At 43.7% G+C, this 21548-nt stretch overlaps 1 protein-coding gene across 2 annotated transcripts in view; it reads right to left on the reverse strand.

Moving 5' to 3' along the window:
- Positions 1–17432, reverse strand: part of SCML4 (Scm polycomb group protein like 4) — a 124248-nt gene extending 106816 nt beyond the window's left edge. The window contains exon 1 of one of the 2 annotated variants that reach the window (XM_045499195.1): positions 17230–17432. The gene's annotated coding sequence lies outside the window, so the exon portion shown is untranslated. The remainder of the gene's footprint in view (positions 1–17229) is intronic. The other variant, XM_045499196.1, reaches the window with a different exon arrangement.
- Positions 17433–21548: the final 4116 nt, after the last annotated feature.

A 21548-nucleotide genomic window follows, 5' to 3' on the forward strand; every position in this document is an offset into this window, starting at 1 on the left:
AAGCCAAATTATGAAAAGGTAGCAACAGTAAAAAGAGCCTTTTAAAAATGCTTTGGGGTCCATCATGGGGTCAAGCCATTTCTGTCGATCTTTGCCACCACTTTGTTAAAACAAGGGCTGTGGGTGCTGACAGCCGAGGAAGCTAATTGGTGTTGGCCGCCAGCCCACCAGGAATCCTCCTCTTCTTAGAAACTTTTTCCTCCCTTCCCCAGCCCCTGCCACCAGTAAGACCTTTTAATGGCTGCTGAGGGCAAGCAGGGAAAGCACGCCTTGGGTAAACTTTGTGGGGCCAGGTCTCACTCAGCTGCCATAGCACACAGATATTCCCAAGGCCTCTAATTAAAATGCCTACAGTCCACCAACTCGTTCCTGTTTCATTGCCCAGGGGTTTCAAAGCTCCCTGCTAATGCTGAACACAAATTAACAAAATGCCATGTCAGCCTTTCTTGTCCCATTACAATGTTATTGTCATATTTATTAGCACAAACCCCTGTAGGACACGGGGTGGAATATCTAAAAAGTGAGTTAAGCACTCTCCGTGGCTGGATGGGGAAAATGCTTTGGCATTTCGCTGCGGCACGCGTCAACTTTGCGATCCCGGCTCACAGCCACTCTCCTCAGAAGACAAGCCAGCTGTGTTCTCGTTCTGGATGGGGACGTTCGCTAGACCTGTAATTATCTTCCACTCCTGCTACCGTAAAATGACTAGGTTGTGGCCACCGCTTTCATTGCAAAGAACAGTGCCCCATTCGTTTACCAAAATTGAACAACCTAGAGCATTACCATGAATTAATTACAGACCGAGGGAAAAACTACACAAAAACTGCACCCATCACGGTGCTCTAAATCACGTTAGCCTAATCGCTTGATATGCGGAATTAAGTTTACTTTTGCACATCTCCCTCCATTGATTCCTTCCCCTCCCACTTTGTGTCTATCTGGTTGCCTGCTTCTGCACTCGTCCATGGGAGATACATTTTACCCCGAGGAATAGCAAGGTCAAAATGGAAGAAAACAAAACACCTCTTTGGAAGGTTTGGCAAGGAAGCAAATGTATGTACTATTACAATTTTGTTCTTGGCAACAACAGAGACATACATCCTGATACCTTCCTTCTTTCTCCTTGCCCACTAGAAAAATATTCTCAAGTCATGGCGCAGGAGAAAGCGTAAGAATCTAAATATTATATAAAAAGGCACAGAGGAAGTCTGCATGGAGAATCCAGGTCAGGGGAGTGATGTGTAAGCAGTGTCTTGATGGACACATAGAATTTCGTCACCTGGAGAAGTGAGGGAAGAGAATTCCAGGACTCAGGAACAGAAGGTGAAAAAACACAGAGGCTTCAAGTATATATGGGGAAGGACAAAGGGCTCATATAGGCTTTTTCATTTCTATTTTTGTTTGTGTTTTACAAAAGGTATAATGCATTCATGTATGGAGATGTGCGCTCAAGGAATTATTTATAATGGGGAACATGGTGCAAACATTTGGCAACCAATGATACAAACAAGGGACTCTATTTGAGATATCTAAACAATTAAGGAACTTGAGCAGATAGGTGTCTTACAAAGATAACTTGGTGCATTACATGAGGTGGGGGAAGGGTGGGGGGCTGCAGGCAGAGAGGTGGAGCTGAAGGTCACGGCTATGGTCCAGGTGGAGGGTGCTAGTGAGGACCTGAGCAAGGGTAACAGAGGGTGGAGGGAAAAAAGGGGGAACCACAGGAAACTCTTTTCGGGAAGTCATATCAATTAGGACTTCCAGTTGGAAGGCTTGGGGTAAGCGAAGTTTGGGATTCTGAAACTGTTATCTTGGGGGGAAGCTTTTGTGAAGGTAGAATAAAGGAGAAGATGTGGGGCAAATAAGAAATCCAGCTTTGGAAACATTGAGTTTAGGGTGCCTGTGGAACATGTGGGTAGAGATGGCCATTAAAACAGTTGAAATTCCAACCTGGAAACCAGGGAGCTAGCCGAGCAAGCCTTTGGGTACATAACCCCCTCACATAATGACTCATCTCCCTTTCTGTCCATATATCCTTCAGTCCATCTAGCAAACACAAGAAGCACCTCTCTGTGGTAGACCCCATGCTCATGTCATCAGCAGGCAAGAGCAGTTAACAAGCTGAGGCCATTTATTTTTTTTCTTTTTTTTTTTTAATTTGAGAGAGAGAGAGAGAGCACATGCAAGTGGGGGAGAGGGGCAGAGGAGGAGAGAGAGAGAGAATATTAAGCACGTTGTGCATGGAGCCCAATGAGGGGCTCAAATCCACAACCCTGGGATCATGACCTGAGCCAAAATCAAGAGTTGGACCCTCAATGGACTGAGCCACCAAGGAGCCCAGCAGAGCCTATTTCTTGGCTGATAAGGCTGAGCCCTTGCACTAACTACTTGGTCATTGGCCTCTGTCCTGGACTTACACAATAATCGTGATGCCATCACTATTGTCAGGTGAGGAACACAAAGCCAAGGGCAGTCATTCTCACTCCTCTCACTGCAGCCTTCCCCATACTGCCTGCCACATCAGCACCCAGAATCCACTGGAAATCTTCCACTGGCATTGGTATATGGATAAAGAAAGCTGTCAACAAAGCCCTGGGAAAACCATTGGTCCCTATGCAAGGCAGCTCTCCTGGTACTTTCTCTTGATGCCTAAGACACCAACCAAAACTGTGACAGGTCAGAGTCAAACTCAATTCACACCATCAAATATGAGTGAGGACAGTGTTTGAGCTCCATGGGGTTTTTTTTAAGTTTATTTATTTATTTTGAGAGAAAGAGAGAGAAGGGGAGGGGCAGAGAGAGAGAGGGAGAGACAGAGAGAACCCCAAATAGGTTCCATACTGCCAGCATGGAGCCCGACTCCAGGCCCGAACCCACAAACTATGAGATCATGACCTGAGCCAAAACCAGGTCGGATGCTCAACCAACTGAGCCACCCAGGTGCCCCCTTGAGTTATATGTTATAAGCACATATTTTCAAGCTTCTCCATGCTCCAGCATCACATATTGCTCATCCTCAAATCAGGGATTTTAGGGCAACATTTTGGGCCAGTTGGCAATGACTGTGGCCAAGGATTCAAGAATGCAAGATTTTTGTTCCAACCCAGCTACCGTCATTGATCCTGAAGCAAGACATTTAACTTACAGCACCTCAGTCTCCTTGCAACAAAGCTTGTTAACTACTTCATGCACATGCAATGCTCTGAACATCAGTTTTAAAATTCAATAATTATTATTTATTTTCAACAAGTTAATCTCTCAAGAATTAGAGGAAAATTCCAGATTGAAGAGTTCATGAAGATCTAGTTAAAGGGATGAAAGTAAGATTAATAGTTGTTACTCAAATAGAATCTGTATCCTCAAGACTCTGTCTCCCAACCAGTGCACAAAGCATATTAGGATGTCTGCTGCCCACTAGGGGTGTCTTCTGTCCCACTGGGAGAGGTAGAATGCACAGTGGGGGCTATCAGCAGGTGCAAGCTCTGGGATGCTAGCCTACCTCTATCAGTACAACCCTCCTTGTTGAGTTTCAGCAATGTTATGGACTTCGGGAACTTACACTACTGAGGCAGGAGGAGACAGGGAGAGATTCCAGTTGTCATTTAAAAATGATTTGGAGACATCAAAACACCTCCTCTGCCCTGAGGGCAGTGGCAGAACTGTGGTGAAGTACATCCCTCGGCCATCTGGAGTGGGCATAGCAGAAATGTGACTGACCTCACCTTCAAAAAATGGAGGCATTTGCTAAATCATAAGAGACCATTATGAGGCACACTTACCATCGATAATTTACAGGGCAATGGATGAAAATTGTCAGATGAAATCTTAAGATAAGCATTGTTATGCACTAAATTGCATAATTCATCAGCATCCCACAGCTGGCCTCCATATTTACTGTCAGTGCCTGGGGTTTCCCACAGTTCTACAGCTGCAGAGTTCCCAAAATTCATATGTTGAAGGCTTAATCCCCAGTGTGACTATATTTGGAGAGGGCCTGTGAGGAGGAGATGAAGTTTAAATGAGGTCATGAAGTTTAAATGAGGGACCCCCAACAGGACTGGGGTTCTTACAAGAAGGAGATACACCAGGGGTGCAAGCACACAGAGGAAAGACCGTTGAAGACACGGCAAGTAGGTAAGCATTCACCAGCCAAAGAGAGAGGCCTTAGGAAAAACCAAACAGCTAACACCTTGAACTTCTACTTCTAGACTCCAGAATGATGAGAAAATAAATTTCTGCTGTTTAAGCCACCCAGCATCTGGTATTTGATTATGACAGTCCTAGAAAACTAATGCAGACGCTATGAATATGTTTTCTTCCTTACCATGGGAGACAGATCACCTCTGTTTTCATCCTATACATACATAATCAAAATAAATACACTTTGTTTTCGTGAACTTGCTTTGTTTTCTTTCACTGCATTTTGTGCTTCTTGTTCCTCATATGACTTCTGAATCAACCCACCCCTACTTGTCTCTCTAGTCCTATCATGACTCCTCATTATAGCAAGGAAGACTCCATCCCTCTCTCAGACAGCTAAAGATAGGCGAGGGCAATAACTGGTTGCATTGATTTGCAGCCCTTTGTGTAAGCTGAGGGCTGCCCAGAATGTTACAATCAAAAGGCATCCACCTAAAGAAAAACATGTGTCTTCTTCCATCTTCCACCAAGATGCCCATCACTGATGTTCTGTTCGGCAATGACACCTGAAGCCAAAGAAGCCAGAGATAAAACTGTTGACCTCAAGATTTTTATCCAGCTTCCGGGGGCAGTTTGGACACAAATCCACAGAGAGTGGGCAGTGGGTAAGTGAAATTGATGGTGACACATAGCATCATCTAAACAAGTATGGTCCAGAGAGGGACATGAAAATGTCCGGCTGCCTTCATGGCCAGGACACATAGACCTATCATAGCTCCTATGATGCCATGCTGAATACATCACATTTGAGCTCCTTGTCACCACTATGCCAGACTTAACATGAAATAGTGAGGCAGGGTATCAATGGGCCTCACTTTCACGGCAGACATTCTCTCACTAGAGGCCTGAGCTTGCTGTGACATACGATCCTGTATGGGAGCCAGCAGGGTGCCTGAACTATAGCTGTAGAACTGTGGGCAGCCCAAGGAACTGACAGTAAATATGGTGGCTAGCCGTGGGATGCTGGGAAACGGCCACTCCTGAGAGGGCAGCTAAAAATCTAAAGGATAGCTCAAACTTCCCCAGAATTAGAGTCACCAATAGGGACATTCTCTAAAAGCTGCTCTGAAAACCAAAGGATAACTTCAGGAGACATTATGGAAAGGACTCAGAGGATCATGTCCCTAAGGATAAATGAGCAATACCACCTGGGATTTTAGCTTCAAACCCTTGGACTAGAGACATGGACAGCCTAAGGCTCAAGGCAGTGCTTACCAAACTTCAGATCCCTTAGGTACAACATTTGCAAAATATGTTATGTCTGAATACCTGCTATGATGGCTAATTTTATGCATCAATTTGAGTAGACTGTGGTTTACTCAGATATTTGGTCAAACATTATCCTCAGTGTATCTGTGAAGGTGTTTTTGGATGAGCTTAACATTTGAATCTGTAGACTAAGTAAAGCAGATTTGCCCTTCCTAATGCAGGTGGGCCTTGTCCAATCAGTTGAAAACCTGAGTAGTTTAAAAAAGCTGAGTAAGAGGGAACTGCCTGATGGCCTTTGACCTGGGACATTAGTTTTTTTCTTGCCTTTGGAGTCAAACTGAAACATAGTTCCTCTTGGGTCTCAAGTGTGCCGGCTTTTAGACAGGAATGATACCATTGGTTCTCCTGGGTCTCCAACTTGCTCACTACAGATGTTAGGATTTCTCAGCCTACATAATCATGTGAACCAACTCCTCACAATAAATTTCTATCTATCTATCTATCTATCTACCTATCTATCTATCATCTATCTATCTATCTATCTATCTACCTACGTAACTACTATTGGTCCTGTTTCTTTGGAGAACCCCGACTAATACACCTGAGATACCATATTTACCTAATACTTACTGAATCTTTAATGGCCTATTTGAATAAATACATTTTTAACTGCAACTTTATGTCATATTCACAAATTCAAATCAAGTATTTGTCATTAAAGACATAAATATATATACTAACTGTAAAATTAAATATGCACTTATTAAAATAACAGTTCCCCTGAAAACACTTACTTCTGATGGTAACTGTATATGGAGCAAAACTTCTGTCTCTTATTTCAATTCCTAGCAAATGGTTATCAACTATATTTTATAGTGAATCTTAGCTTCCTTTTGAAGTAGAAAATCCTTCACTCTTAAGCATCAAAAATAATCCACAATACCCAATACAACAGAAAGAATGCCATTAACGTGTTTTGGTTATCAGTTGCTACATTTAAAACTATCACAGAATGTGTGGCTTATTATGTCCCACCCATTTTGTGGATCAGGAATTCAGGAAAGGCTAGATTGGACAGTTTGCCTGTGACCTGTGGAGCATCAGCTGGGGAGGCTGAGATGGAAGGATTCACTTCCCAAGTGGTTTCTTCATCCACACATCCAGTAGCTCCATTTCCTGCCTCTTCCTCTGCCCCGCACACCACCCCCCCCCGCCCATCCTCATGTCTTTTTTTGTCCAGGACCTTCCACAGAGCTTTGGCTCCTAATAGTATGGCAGCCTTGGGATAATCTTCCTCTTATTTGCTGGCTAAGGGCTCCAAGAGTGAGCCTTCTGAGTCCCAGGTGGAAGTGGAAGACTTGTGATGTCAGTCCTGGAACATTATCTCGGCCACATCCTATGAGTCAAGCAAGTCACTTAGAACAGCCCAGAGTCAAGGAAAGGGGAATTAGACCCCACAGCTTCATGGAAGGAATGTCAAAGAATCTGTAGCCATGTTTATTCCTCTACCCCATTCTTATGGACTCGACAGGGAAAAACTTCTCAGACATGGGATTTCCACAGATCAAAGTGTATACCATATATCCAGAGCTCATACAGGAGCCAGGCACATGAGAGCAAAGGCATGGGTTTGGCTTTGAAATTGGTTATAGAACCTCCTGGATGACCTTGAGACCTTTAAACTCGCTGCTTAAGTTCACTGAATCTTAGAGTTTGGTCTGTGAAGTGGAATAATGATACATTCCAGGACGGTTGTGTGGATAACTAGTACAAATTCTGCATCATCATGGTCCCTCATTAACTGTTAATGTTTTCAAGCAAACCCAGAGAATAGTGAGGACTTTCCAAAGGTGTTTTTAAAATACTCTATTTATTACGATAAAACCTATGCATAATCTGAAAGAGAACGAAACATGATAGAAAACGTCTTCTCAATCTTAAAGGTACAGTTTTTTTTAGAGGAAACCCACTACAAATCTTCTCAGGATGTTAAAGTTACCCCCAAATTCCTGCCACAATATTTGAGATGTCTCTACTTAGCAATCATGTAAGGAACTGACAAAACAGAACTATCTTTTTTTTTTTCAAATGTTTATTTATTTTAGAGAGAAGGGGGGGCAGAGAGAGAGGGAGACACGAATCGGAAACAGGCTCCAGGCTCTGAGCTGTCAGCACAGAGCCCAGCGTGGACTCAAGCCCACAAACCGTGAGATCACAACCTGAGCCAAAGTTTGGCACTTAACTAACTGAGCCACCCAGGCACGCCCAGCACCGTCTTTTTAAAACTATAGTTAAGCAGGCATTTGGGGAGGTAGGAGAAAGTGGAATTCATGGCAGGTTGGCATACTCTGATCCACAGGTGCTCAGTGGTGGTGAAAACACCGCCTGTAGAGGGGTATTTTGGAAATGTGCTGGATGTGGTTTTACCTGGCCCAATACTGGGAGCAGGGTGAGCATTACTGCATGTCGGGGGCAGAGACCAGGGACACTGGACACACAGAGCTATCCCTCATGATGAAGCGCGGTCTCGCCGTATGGTCACATGAGTGAAAATCTTGTTTTTGTGAACCTGGAGTGAACTTCATTTTATGTATAAACATATTTCTACTTAGCTATAATATATCCTTTACTTTCCAGGAATGTAAATAATACCTAAAGCAAATGCATAAGTACAAAATTCTATTTTGTTCAGAATTCCAAGAGTTGTTTACTGTTTGGGAAAATCATGTCACCAGCAGCAGGACCAGCTTGTGTTGCCTGAGTCGCCAAGAGCATTATTTTAGACTGCACTGGAGGTAGCAGGTGTCAAGCACCTGACCCCTTCATGTGGTGTCCAGAACAGGGCGCCCGCACCGGAAGTAATCATTAGTTACTTTGTTTTTATTCCTCTTTATATTTCAGTTATGACATGACACTGGTTTTTCTTAGACTGTGGGTGTGGGTGGGCTGTGTTATCTGGGAACTTCACCTTGGGGTTGCAAACAGGGGCTTAAAAATATTCGTAATAAAAATGAGGGTTGAGTCTGACAGGACTGAAAGCCTACTGCTTTAAAAGAAGTTTGCTGTGGATCAAAAATGCCTTTCCAAGTGGAAACACCAGGGAATCATTTCCTTTCTGGAACCTGCTGGAACTAGGAGCAGCCCAGCCGGGTTGAGCAGAAGCAGCTGGCTCCGACGCATGAAAGAGCTCTTTCTCCTCAGCCCTCGCAGGTGAAAAGACAAGGACACCCCATTGGCTTTTCAAAACTGAAGAAAAGACTCAGCAGACTTCATATGGCCATGTGAGCCTCCACAAGTTATTTAACGTAAGCCTCAATTTCCCTACCTGTGTAATGGAGATAAGAATAGCTCTCGTATTGGGGCGCCTGGGTAGCTCAGTCGGTTAAGCATCCAACTTTTGATCTCAGCTCAGGCTGCACAGTTCGTGAGATTGAGCCTCGCAGTGGGCTCTGTGCTGACCTCACGGAGCCTGTTTGGGATTCTCTCTCTGTCCCTCTCTCTCTCTGCTCCTCCCTTGCTTTCTCTCTCTCTCTCTTTCTCTCTCTCAAAATAATAAGTACACTTAAAAAGAGCCTTCGTATTAAGCACCCATGTGGTTTCAGTCCGGTAAATAAGATCAAGCATGTTTAGTGCTTCTCTCAGCATCCCTGAACATATGATGCTCAATAAATGAGAACATGCATTTATTACCACTCGGATAGCACTTTACACATACTTTTCCATATACTGTTTCCTTTGAACTTGATATACATTATCCCATACAACCTTCCCAACGACTTCTGAAATATTATATCCTATGATCTCATAAAGTTGGGGTGACACCAAAGTGTGTGTATGCTCTTTCCACAACACTGTGCTGTCTCCACCCATGCTGACATTACCATTCCTTGAATCACTCATTCCACAAATATTTATTGGGCACTTGCCACATTCAAAGCACCGGGCCTCAGCAGTAGGGACAAGAAATATCACCCCCTCGGAAGTAAGGGGGGCCCAGGGTTGCCACCATACCTGCCCTGGGTCACATCAGTAGCCATTAAACTGGCTTTGCCCACTCAGAATCCGTGCTGCTCCGTTTATATTTATTCTATACAGCTCTGAATACAAAAGTACCCCCTTAGAGGAGGAAGTTACTGCGAGAGGAAGCTAGGGGAAGTTCTGGAGGGGAAAATGCCCTTGCTAACAGTTAAAGTTTCCAACAATGGAAGAGGGGGCAGCCTCTTGAGAATAGAAGCTGTGCTGTCTGTATCTTTAGCAGACACTAGGGAAGAGTCTGAGGCTTGACCCTGGGAGGAAGGCTTTTACAATCCATTCAATCTAAGAAGCTAGGAATCACTTCAAGACCACTTCTCAGAGTATAGATTTTTGCCTTTAACTTGTCCCTTCAAATGTCAGATGTTTTTCCCTCGAGTTCATTATTTCAGTCATATTTTAACCTTCCAGTTTACACAGTGGGGTGAACTGGTATGAAAATGGTCTGGAACCATGGGGGAAAGGAAGGGGGGAAAGCTGGTTTCAAACAGAGAGGGAGGCAAACCATAAGAGACTCTTAAATACAAAGAACAAACTGAGGGTTGATGGGGGCGGTGGGAGTAGGGAAGGGGAAAATGGATGATGGGCATTGAGGACGGCACTTGTCGGGATGAGCACTGGGTGTTGTATGGAAGTGATGAATCACGGGAATCTCCCCCCAAGACCAAGAGCACCCTGTACACACTGTATGTTATCCAACTCGACAATACAGTATATAAAATAAACAAATAATTAATTAATTTAAAAAGAAGAAGCAAAAAGAAAAAAAGAAAATGCTCTGGAACTTAAGTGATTCCATGGTCCCAATGTAAATTCTCCTTATCCTGTCCAAAATCTGTATTCCCAGGGAAGAGAAACCCCCCTGGAAACTGATAATCTACCAAGTACACAAGCAGAATACAGGAAATCTTGGCCAGAGGAGGCCTTGGCTTTGCTTAACTTTGTCCAGGAAGCTGTGTAACCCACACTATCCGCTGTTAGAAATCTACAAGGACAAGCCAGGTCCTTGGTCCCATGGAATTTTTTTTCTTCAGGCATGAAAATGTTAAATATAGTCATAAAAACAGTGACCTAACCTGTGCCCAGAAATATATTTTTTAAATGATTTTATTTCCAGTTTATTCCACATTACTCTGGTCTCAAGCCAATTAGTAGAAACTCAGTACTTGACCTTCGCAGAGATTTGGGCTGAAACACGTGTGAGACAAACTTTTCTGAATGCCCTTTTTCCTTACCCTGCTAATGGAGAATTTTAGTCCCTTTATTTGTGACTGGGGTTCATGACAAACGACTTCTAACTCAAAGGGAAGGCAACAGAAATAAAAGACCAGTCCTCTATACCATCATAGGTCATCGGCTTCCACGCATTGTCACACACATCACACCCAACTTGACTTTATAACTTCAGTTCCCTGGAGAGAGTTTATACTCACCTGGTCTCATTAAGGCAATGCACAATTGCACAGGAATGCACAATTCCCACTGTGGGACCAATTAACCATTTCCATATCAGGCACCAACATAACCACACCATCCAGTTTGCCCTCATTATTTATGTCAAGTACTTAATTATGTTACAAACACTCAAAACAAGTGCCGTATTTTCATACTGTGGGTGGTGATTTCAGACATTAGAACCAATTGAGGGTCCCCCCACTGCACTGTTTCTATACTTCCTAATGTGTGCACCAAAATATAAAGTGATCTGCAGCTTTCCACTTGAAGCATTGTTACAAGCAAGCTCTTAAAGGGATACGATCAAATATGCTTGAACATCTCATGGCACCTGAAAGGGAGAATTCCCAATATCAGGGGAAATGCACAGGTGACCATGTAGTGTACTGACCTCCAAATCTCATGGCAAACTCCCTCAGCACAGGCAAACAATGGCAACAGCATGAACAAATGGCACACATTTCTCAAGACTGAAAAATGACAGAATCTATTCCCAGAGTGGTATTCTTGACCAATCAATAAGCCCAGTGCCTCACATGACATTTTTGAGTTATTCTCTTTGGGATGAACAGCATATTTTATAGCTAATTGTTAGATTAAGCCTTGATATCACCATAATTTCCCAATAGCGAGGGTACTAAGTCCTAAGGAACTATGAAGAAAAGTGGTCTGCCTCTTTTTTAAAAGGCCGTAAAGAATGAGAATAATTCCTATTGGCTTATAATAGTTTAGAAATGGTTAGTTTAGAAATGTAATAGTTTAGAAGTGGCCCAAAGGAATTGTTTGTTGCACGACCTCCAAATCCTGTCTCTAAAACGGAAAGCATGAATGCCCCAAAGTTGGCTTTCACCTTGTGGTTTTCTCTCCAGATCTTCCTTTCCTTGTTCATAGTTGCCTGTCAAATAGGATTAGAATCGTGACGCTAGCCCCAGGCCAGCTCAAAGGCTGCATCCGGGGCAGACCCTCAGATATGGCCACTGCGATGTTAACCTCGGTCTGGTGACAAGTCTCAGGCCCAGCTCTGGACACCAGGGCAAAACAGACTCCTTGGTGTTCAGTCCTGGTTTTCTCATCAGAACGATGATGTCCCAGGATGACTTGTGGACAAATGTGAAAGGGAGAAGAGGAAACCTTTCCTTCAATCCAAAAGGAAATGACCCAGCAGGTCTATAAGCTGACAACCACATGCTAACTATTGGCCATTATTGAGTCCCTTCTGAACTGCAGCAGGGGAGGGAAATAAGAGGGAGAGGGATGGTTAAGTACTCATTGGATGGGGCATGGAATAGGGTCTCTCCTTTGGGTTTTATCCCAGGACCTCTTTGTTAAGTGCCATTTTCCGATGGCTGGACCAGGACCCATTGAGGGTAATTCTTTGCTCTGCCAGCCCAGTGTTTGTTCCCAAGTTGAGTACCCATCCTCATGAAAGGCTGCGTGTTTCTTTAGGATTAATTTCAAGCCATATACTTCTGTTTTGAAAGAATGATGGCTTTTGCTCTGTAATGAGAGAGCAAAAGAGCAAAGGCTTTTGTTACCAAATATTCAGCTCCCAAAAGTTGAGTCACTATCACGGGGCTAACCAGACAACGTCACCACCTTGCAAAGCATAGCATTGACACTATTTTTCCCTGGCACATCAATTTTCTCATAACAGCCAACTCCACTCTGTTTCTAAATTGTACGCCTTATAGAGAAAGGAAGGCCACCACTCCTCAGCCAAGCCCCTCCCCCAAAGGGCTGGCATAGCCTGTCTGCAGGACTATGCCATCATTCTTGAAAATCAGCAAAGCTGGGGCCACGTCCCATTTATCTGACCCGTAAATGCAGCTGCTGAAAAGAGATGCACGTTTGCCTCCCTCACAAATAAAAATCGGGGCAGAACATGCCTGTGTTGGTGGGAGAGTAAAGAGAGGTTCACCCGTCTATGCCGCCAGATTCTATAAAACACAACTGGCCAAATAGTAACAAGAGCAATCGCAGGGAAGCCCACCTACAATTGGATCTCAGAATATATTCCCATTACTCCAGGGTGTCACACAGACTCAGTGGAATGATTTTTCAGCTTAATGCAAAAGGAGAACTGCCACTGGGTAATAAATTCCTCTCGGTCCTAAAATAGTAGTCCACCAGGTGATCACTGCAAGAAGCAAGAGGTGTTTTATCTCCTCCGTGGTGGCAAAGTGCCTCTTCTGATGCTGACTGATTCCCACATGCACAAACCCTGCTTGCCGCTCACCTCCGTCCCACCTTCCTGAGGCCAAGGATGCTCCTGGCTGTATCAGCACTGCCAGCTGAACCGGCAGCAAACTTTATCACCAGTACCTCATCTCAGCCAGGCTCTCGGCTCCATGAAGCAAGAGTCCACCAATGCTAACATTCGAAGAACCCAGAGGAAGGGGAGAGAGGTCTGACTTCCAGAGGAGTGATGTGCACTCGTTACCACTTGCCGTCCAGCCACTGTGGCCGAATGGCAGCATCCTTCATCAGGCTGTCCTTAAACATCACCCACCGGTGACTAGCTGGAGTGTGTCTGTGTGTGTGTTGGTTGGGGGGGCGGGGGGTTCATTGTGGAGCCATATGCCCTGAAATGCCCAGTGCTCCTGTACCTCTTCAGATATTAACATACGTAGGTCAGAATTAGCCAAATTTCAAACAGCCACAAGCATATCCCGAATGGCCCTCTGTCTGTACCTCCTCTCCTCCAAGTCCCAATCTAAATCTCGGCGTCTGACAAACCGCAGGGTGAGAGCCTGCAGAAATACTAGGGAAGAACCCTTGCCGGAACTGAAACCGAGATGAATACAACAATGAAAAAACACTTAGGACCTCGTGGGCTTGCAGGCAGAGCACTCGAACCCAGTATGTGCGAACCAACAAATGCAGGATTGGCCACAGCAATTTATAGCAGAGATGCTAGCAGAGATTTATAGGAGAAGCGAGAGCATGGCGTTCTTGCAAATGCCGAGGTTTGGGGGAGAAAGGTGGAAACGGACAATGAGAAAAGAAAAAGCGACGGATTCCAATGCAACCCAAACATTTGGAGCCAACCTTGCAATCAGAAATTTTACCATGATTTCGGTGATCCTGAGGGTCTTTGAACCACGCTGGAAAATGTCACAATCGATGTTTGAATTAAAATCCAGTAGATTTGCCAAAAGACCAATTGTTTAAAATTGGCAGCATTCCAGAGAACTTACTAGGCTGCATACTGCCCGGGGCTGAGAGAATTGCTAATTCTAGAGAAAGTTAATTATCACCTTATTGATAAAGGGGTAATTTTTAAAGCTTATGGTGTGGCTTTTGTGACTCATTAATTAAAATTTAGAGTAATTTACTAGACACAGCGGTGGCTTCTATTACATTATATAGGTACCAAACCATTTGGTTTTTTTTTTTTTTTTCTCCCAGGGTCTGTTAAGAAGCCCCCTCATCTCTCCTCACCTGCCTTCCAAAGCACCAACAACAACCACAACAACAAAAACATTAAAAACGTGCAAATCTCAAACCAGCCTTTTGGGAGATCGCTGGATTCAGATGCCCAAGGAGGCACTTAAACAAAGCTCCCTCCTAGATAGGTCCAATGTGCCCACCAAAATGAACAGGCACGTGTGCTCCCACCCAAAGGGACCGCTTTTACAAACTTCATCTCCAAAATGTTAGACCGAATGTTATGCCCTTCGGTGGTTAAATGGGAAGAGAGTCACTCCTCCCCTCCTCCCTCTTCTCTCCACCTCACCATCCCGGAGTAAAAAAGCATAAGGCTCGGAGGCAGAGGACTGCACAGACCGAAACGGGAGGTGCTTGGAATCTGAAGCCCACAGCCCCACCGGACTCGGGGCAGCGTCGCCTCCAGCTTCCTGCAGGACGCGTGGACTGCGGGGGGCACGCCCCGGCCACCTGGCTGGCGTCAGTGTGATGCCCAGGCTTCCAGGGGGACACGCCGGCGAGGAACGACGCCCCGCGGAGCTCAGCCGCCCCCTACCCCCACCGGCCGGAGCGAGTTCCGAGCTTCCGCCCGCCCCACCTCTGCCCGGACCCAACGGTGTCAGAAGGGCGAGCGTATGTGGGTGCGGTGTGTGTCCTCCGGGCGCCCCAAACTGTCAGCAGATCTGCAACACCCTCGGAAATGGAACTCCCCCAACGTACGAAGGGGTATTCCTCTCTGAGCATTCCTTCTTTTCATTCCAGGGAACTTCAGTAATGTTGCCTTAAATTTGTTGGAAGTGTTTGCGATCCAGAATTGAGATTAAAAAATAAATAAATCCACCACGTTATGAGAGAGGTCTAACGCAGTCTGCTTGTGATTTTCACATCGTTTAAAGTTGTAAGAAATTTTAAATTCGATCTTTGTGCTTTGAGGCACCGACTGAATTTTTTACAATAAGCAAATATTACTTAACGTTGAGAAAGTCATTACTTTTTTGAATTTCCAGCGTAAAGGTTCTTGCAGCAGGACCACAGCCCCATGGGGTGTCCCAGCGCGGACTTGATTTCTAGCAGCTGGTCTGCTGGCCTTACCTGCTGCTGGAGAGCCCTGGCACCCCAGCCCCCCAGAAGCCAAGAACCAGAAAGTGAAACTGTTGCTGCTGGTTTCACTTGCCTTGAAAACATACCACCAAAAGCAAATAAAGGACCGAAAGCGATTTACTCTTGTTTCTCTTATTGTTTTATATTCTATTATCGTTCATTTACTTTTTTTTTTTTTTTTGCAGCCAAATAAAAGTAATTTTGGAGGCACGAAGAAATTGAAACATGTTACACACAGAAGAACTGGTTTTTGTGGGATTTATTTGCACTTGTGATTCTATAAAGCAAGCCGACTGATAAACTTCCCGAAATATTAGAGACTGTCCACATACACAATTTAAAGAGCTAAGGAAAACATAGTTACATTTTCAAAAATATCTGTCACACATATGTTTAAAAGGTAAAGATTCTGGTGCCACCAAACAACTCCCCTAAAATTGAAGTTCCTACGTTAATGTTTTATTTGAGATTAGATGATCACTACTGCCCTTCTAGGTAATCTTCACCCAGGTGCTGTTGCTCAAATAACCACCACCCCCCCACCTCATTTTTTCAGGCTCGTTCTACCAAGCAACACAAAAATGCTCCACGCAACTATTGTACCCCTAGATCGTTTACTTTACCACGCTATAAATTCCTTCTTAGTTATTTTTATGCTTTCACTTCAAATAGTCTATGTTTTTTTAAGTCTTGAGAATAAAAGCAACTATGCCTCTCACTCTTCAAAAATGGTTCCTCTGGTTGAAAAGAAAAGAAAACACAAGAGTGTACAACGTCTCGACTCTGAAAAGCCTGGATCACTTTCTCAAGTACCACAGGGTCTGAGACCAACCCAAAGCCACTTTCTCAGAAAGCTAGTAATTGTCTAATCCTCTTGAGTACTGTCATATAATCCAGAGACAACACCATGAGTCACCTCTGCATTATATTATAGGTAGTAGAAAGGGCTTTGACTTAGCACCTCAACTATCGCTCAAATGACTTACAGCCGACACCACCCTCATCCACTGTCCTGTTCTGCTCGGCACACAAGCTGCAGAGGTACCTTCATGCTGCCCCGTTCCAGTTACACAACACCCCACCTGGGAAGAAGGTAGCTCTGTATTTGAACTTGGGAAAACTGATCCTGACATTCCATAGCCGCCTGGTTTTTTTCCCCAAAACTAACCAGTACCAGCAACCAGCAGTAAATAGTATTCTCATCTGTCTTGATAAATTAAGGAAAAAAACAGTACAAAGACATGTAAAATATTCCATCTGGGATATAAATAATAAAATTCAATTTTAAAAAGTACTCTTGCATGTTCACAACACATCAATTTTAATAATTAGATTTTAGTAAATACGTTTATCCCAAGACATAAAACACTTATTAAATTAAAACAAAACAAAAGCAAAGCGAAATCATCATGCAAAAAAAAAAAAAACACAAAAAAAAAAAAAAAAACAAAAAAAACCCACAGGTATTTGAGTTCACATTTGGGGGAGAAAAAACAACTTTCTATATATTTAAATGCAGTTAAAGAGTAGTGAATGTGTACGTACCCCAAATTTATAAACTATATAATTCTATCCTGCATCTTCCTCTCTAAGATCTGGTTAAGAAATCAAACATTTTTGTTTTGAGTAGGAGGAACTGAAGTTTACCTGCTGGCCTCAGTGGTTTTAGGACAGGGCACTCGTACATTGCCGAAGAGGTAGGCATGCAACCCAGATAAACTGAACCAGATAACCTGTCGTGATGACAGTAGAGAGAGAAGGAATCCTGTGTCAACGGCACACCCTCCGATTGTGCATCTCCCTTACCTACGGCTTGTTCACCAGAGCCCTGATCAGGTTCTTTACCAGGCCGGGAATGTTGACTCAGAAGACAGATGACTTTCGGTACATGCAAACCGAGTATTACAAAAGCTAATCTTCCACCCGTGTGTTAGTAGCTCACAGTTCGTTTCCAGCAGCCCTGCTCTCCGGCTGCAAACATCTCATTAGACTAATGCATTCAGCACAGGCAGAAAACTCGATTTACCATAGCTACAGCAATGAATTTCCATTACGATGACAGCTTCAACCACATCATGTCCGGAAAACCAGCCAACCACTGGCTTTTAAAGAACACACACATTTTACATGCAGAAAACGAGGCGTGTGTGTGTATGTGTGTGTGTGTGTGTGTGTGCGTGCGTGTGTTTCGTGTTTCCTTCCTCTTAGCAGCCCAACTAAGAGAAATGTGCAGTGTAGCTTTTTGCCGACATGAGCTGCAGGGTAATGACACTTCTGCTTCTTTGGTAGTTACGTCCTTGTAATAACCTGAATTATGTCACAATTGTCAGAATGGGTGTTTCCAACATTTCGGTTTTCATTACCCCTCCTCTGTTGCCATAGAAACCAGACTGTAACATCATCTCTTTGTCCCGTTCCTGCAGCAGTGTGGGCCAGCACCGGGCTTGTAAGATACTAGAGAGCAAGAGGAGTGGATGTTTGACTTTAGACAAATAAAACGATAACAACAAAAACATTCTAATAACGTCACTGTTCAGGAGAGCCTGTGTGTTTGCCAGAATGTTGCCTACTCAGGCCAACACACCACGGTCATACATATTGACTCTACAACTGCATACAACACATGTAGTCAGGGGACGGAGCCCAGACTTGGGCTCCAGAAGTGCAGAGTGTTTCTACACTCGTGGTCAGGCCTGCATGGGATAGAACGGTCCTCATGCAAGAAAAAGGCTACGACTATTCACCCTCCATGCCTCATTGTGTATAAATCAATTTATACTGGTAAAGGGACTTTTTCTCCTGTTTTTTTGGAAACGGGAGCAAGACTCCCCTTTGCCCAGTTCTTTCAGCCCATTCTGGAGTATTATTCCAAAGTATGTCCTACAAGGCGAAACATCCATTCAACAAATATGTGGCCACCCATAGGCTTACTCCTGGGGATGCGCAATAAGCAAATTTAGCAAATGTTTAGAACTAAACATGAACCAGAGCCAATTAAAGCTTAGACCGCAACTTGGACAGTTACCGAGAGAGACAAAAAAGAAATTACAAGTTGAGGTTTGTCTGAATGTATATGCAGAGTGACATTAGAAAGAAATAAGAAGCCACTCTCCTCAAATTATGAACGCATGAAAAAATTAAATTTTTTTTGAAGTCAAAGCATTGTACTTATTGAGCAAGAAATAAATTCGCCACTTTAGTTCATTTAATCATCTAATTTTGTTTTTTCATTTTGTGTGGGACAAGGCAAGTTTGGTAGGTTTTCATTTTGGTCATTTAATATAAATTTATTTCATTAAAGGAGGAGGAGGAAGAGAAGGAGGAAAGAAAACAGGACCCAGTGGATGATTTCAACTGCCAGCATGTCTGTCACAGTGGTTGTGTGTATCATGCCCATGACCTCAAACACAATCCCACAGTATGCTCAGCAAAGGACCTCAAGCGGTCTGGGATGCAAGACCGGTGTTCACTTTAAAATGTTTCTTCAGATAAATAAAATCGATCTTTATTAAATGATCACAAATATCTCTCAAATACTGTGAAAGAAAGAAAGAAAGAAAGAAAGAAAGAAAGAAAGAAAGAAAGAGGAAGGAAGGGAGGGAGGGAAGGAGGGAATGAAGGAGGGAGGGAGGGAGGGAAGGAAGGAAGGAAGGAAGGAAGGAAGGAAGGAAGGAGCTTTGCAGAATCTGCCCAAAAGAAAGGAGTTTCCGGTTTTCCTATTCAGCTCTGTGTGAGTCTGTGATTCTGAGCCTCGAAGTCCATGCTTCCTCACCTCCTCCCAGATGTGCTGTTGTGACCTGTCCTTAAGCCGAGCGTGTCTGGGATGCAGACATGGGCATCGCAGGTCAACTGCATAGTGAGACTTCAAATTGAAGTGAACTAAAGATGGCTTACTTAAGAAATGATCAATAGATAGATCGATTGATCCATCGGTCGACAGATGGATATCCACTGGAATTTCTTTTTTTTATGCACCAGGACTTTAGGGGTTAAGAAATTAAATCCATGTTTTTAAAAATTCTAAATGTTTTTGTTCCAAGAAAAAATTAAGTTAAACACGTAAAAGAAAAGAAATTTGGTGGGCTGGCTGTGTACAAGCTGAGGGATATGTTAAACAGAAAAGGGGCCCTTCCCAGCTAACATCCCTCTCAGTCTTGTACACCCCTGGGCTGCGATCAGGATGCTTAGGTTGTGCCACGTTGTTAATTTTCTTTGGCTCTGTGGTTACATTTCTGTCTCAGACCACAGGCAGCACGCTCCACTCTTTCCACACAAATGCTACTGGGTTGGTGGTTAGCAAGAGGCAGCCAGAGGGAGCAGGTTAATTTGGGGGCATCCCAAATGCAAACCTACTCAGAGTAGTATCCATTTGAAGAGTAATCCCTGTCAGTGGCTGGTAAAGAGCTATGGTTCCAACAAGCAGCAGGTGTTGAGAGCTGTGTCCTGGGCAGGGGAGTCAGTGCTACTGCGAAAACAACCTATATTATCATAGTAATAGCTAACATTTACTAATGAAATACTAAGTCAGAGCCCTTTTCAAGCGTTATCTCACTTATAACAACCCTATGAAGTAAGTACTATGAGGACTATCCCCATTTTACAGTTAAGGAAACTGAAACAGGATGCTAATAAGTTGCCCCCAAGGTACCACAGCTCAGAAATGCTGGATACAGGATTGACCCAGCCAGTGTGTGCCCAAAGACACACAATTAATCATTTGGCCACATGGCCTCCTGGCACTGCCCCTTCATCCAGCTCTGCCAGTAACCCAAAGACATTGGTCAAATCACTGTCCTTAAATAGCACGGGTGGTGGAGGTAGGGGACGAGATTGTTTTTGTGGTCCCTTATGGTTCTGACATTCTACAGTCCAATGAACCGCTTTATCTGCAGGGCTGGAACAGACCAATGCTTTGGGTTGGAGGAGAACTCAGTCATAGTCGTGGCTACGGCCGTGACTGCTAAGGAACAAAATGCACCCTCTCTCTCAACAGAATAAGACCTGGTGAACCCGTGCTTTGGAATGCCAGTTTGGGATGGAGGTGGTGGGAGACAGCATGGAGAACGAAAGCTTTAAAGGCTGAGATTCCATTCCTGAAGTAGCAAAGGGAGACCCGTCTCCCACACTCCAGCGGCCACAAGACTTTGCTTCCCACCATTCAACACAGACATGTCCTCAAGTGTTGGAAAGTTTGAGAAGTTTCAGGGTTATGGAAGGTATGAGAGTTATGTCACCATTTTGCCAAAGTGGAAATTGAGGCAGCAAGTGATTAACCTGACTAGTCAGACAAGAGTGGCAGAACAGAAAGTGGATGCCAGACCCCTTGGCTCCTCCAACATGAGTCTTCTTCGACCCAAAGCCCTGCCTTCCATGGGGCCAGATTTTCGTTTAAACAATGCACCAGGGACCTTTGGAAATTAAAAACAAAACTGTTCTTTTTAGTGAAGGTAAACAGGAAGCAACCTCAATGTTCAATAAAAAGAGATTACTTAATGGGGCGCCTGACTGGCTCAGTCCGTAAAACAAGTGATTCTTGTCCTCAGGGTTGTGAGTTTGAGCCCCGTGTGGGGTGTAGAGATTACTTAAAAATAAAATTTTAAAAGAGAGAGAGAGAGAGAGAAAGAGTTTACTTAAGTAAGTGTATCATGTGTCCACACCATATATTATACAAAGTACTACCAAAAACGATGTCATAGAAAACCATGTAATGACGTGAAGAAATGCTCTCAATATGAAGTTGCTAAAAAAAATTGCAGGTTACAAAATAATACGTAGAACCTTGTTTTGAAAAACTAATTTGCAGAATGCTGGAGATACGTTAATAGTAATGATCTCTTGGCGATAAGATTATGAGTATTGTGCATCTTCATAATCTTTCTCTTTTATATTTTCTACAAAGGAGGACCTACTTTTTGGTGACAATAAAAAGTTATGTGAATTAACTGGTAATAGAATTTTTCCTATCACATCTACATATTTGCTGATAATTCTCATAAATCTTAAATCTCAAATTTCCTTTTTAACCAATGAAATAAAAATAAAACATCTGCCTGGTGATTGTAGGTCACATTCAGCCATGGCCTTAGCCCGTGCTTCAAGCACAGAGTCTGCCCTCAACTCACTCA

Source organism: Leopardus geoffroyi, chromosome B2 (genome assembly GCF_018350155.1).
Source record: "Leopardus geoffroyi isolate Oge1 chromosome B2, O.geoffroyi_Oge1_pat1.0, whole genome shotgun sequence".
In the NCBI taxonomy this organism is placed as follows: Eukaryota; Metazoa; Chordata; class Mammalia; order Carnivora; family Felidae; genus Leopardus; species Leopardus geoffroyi.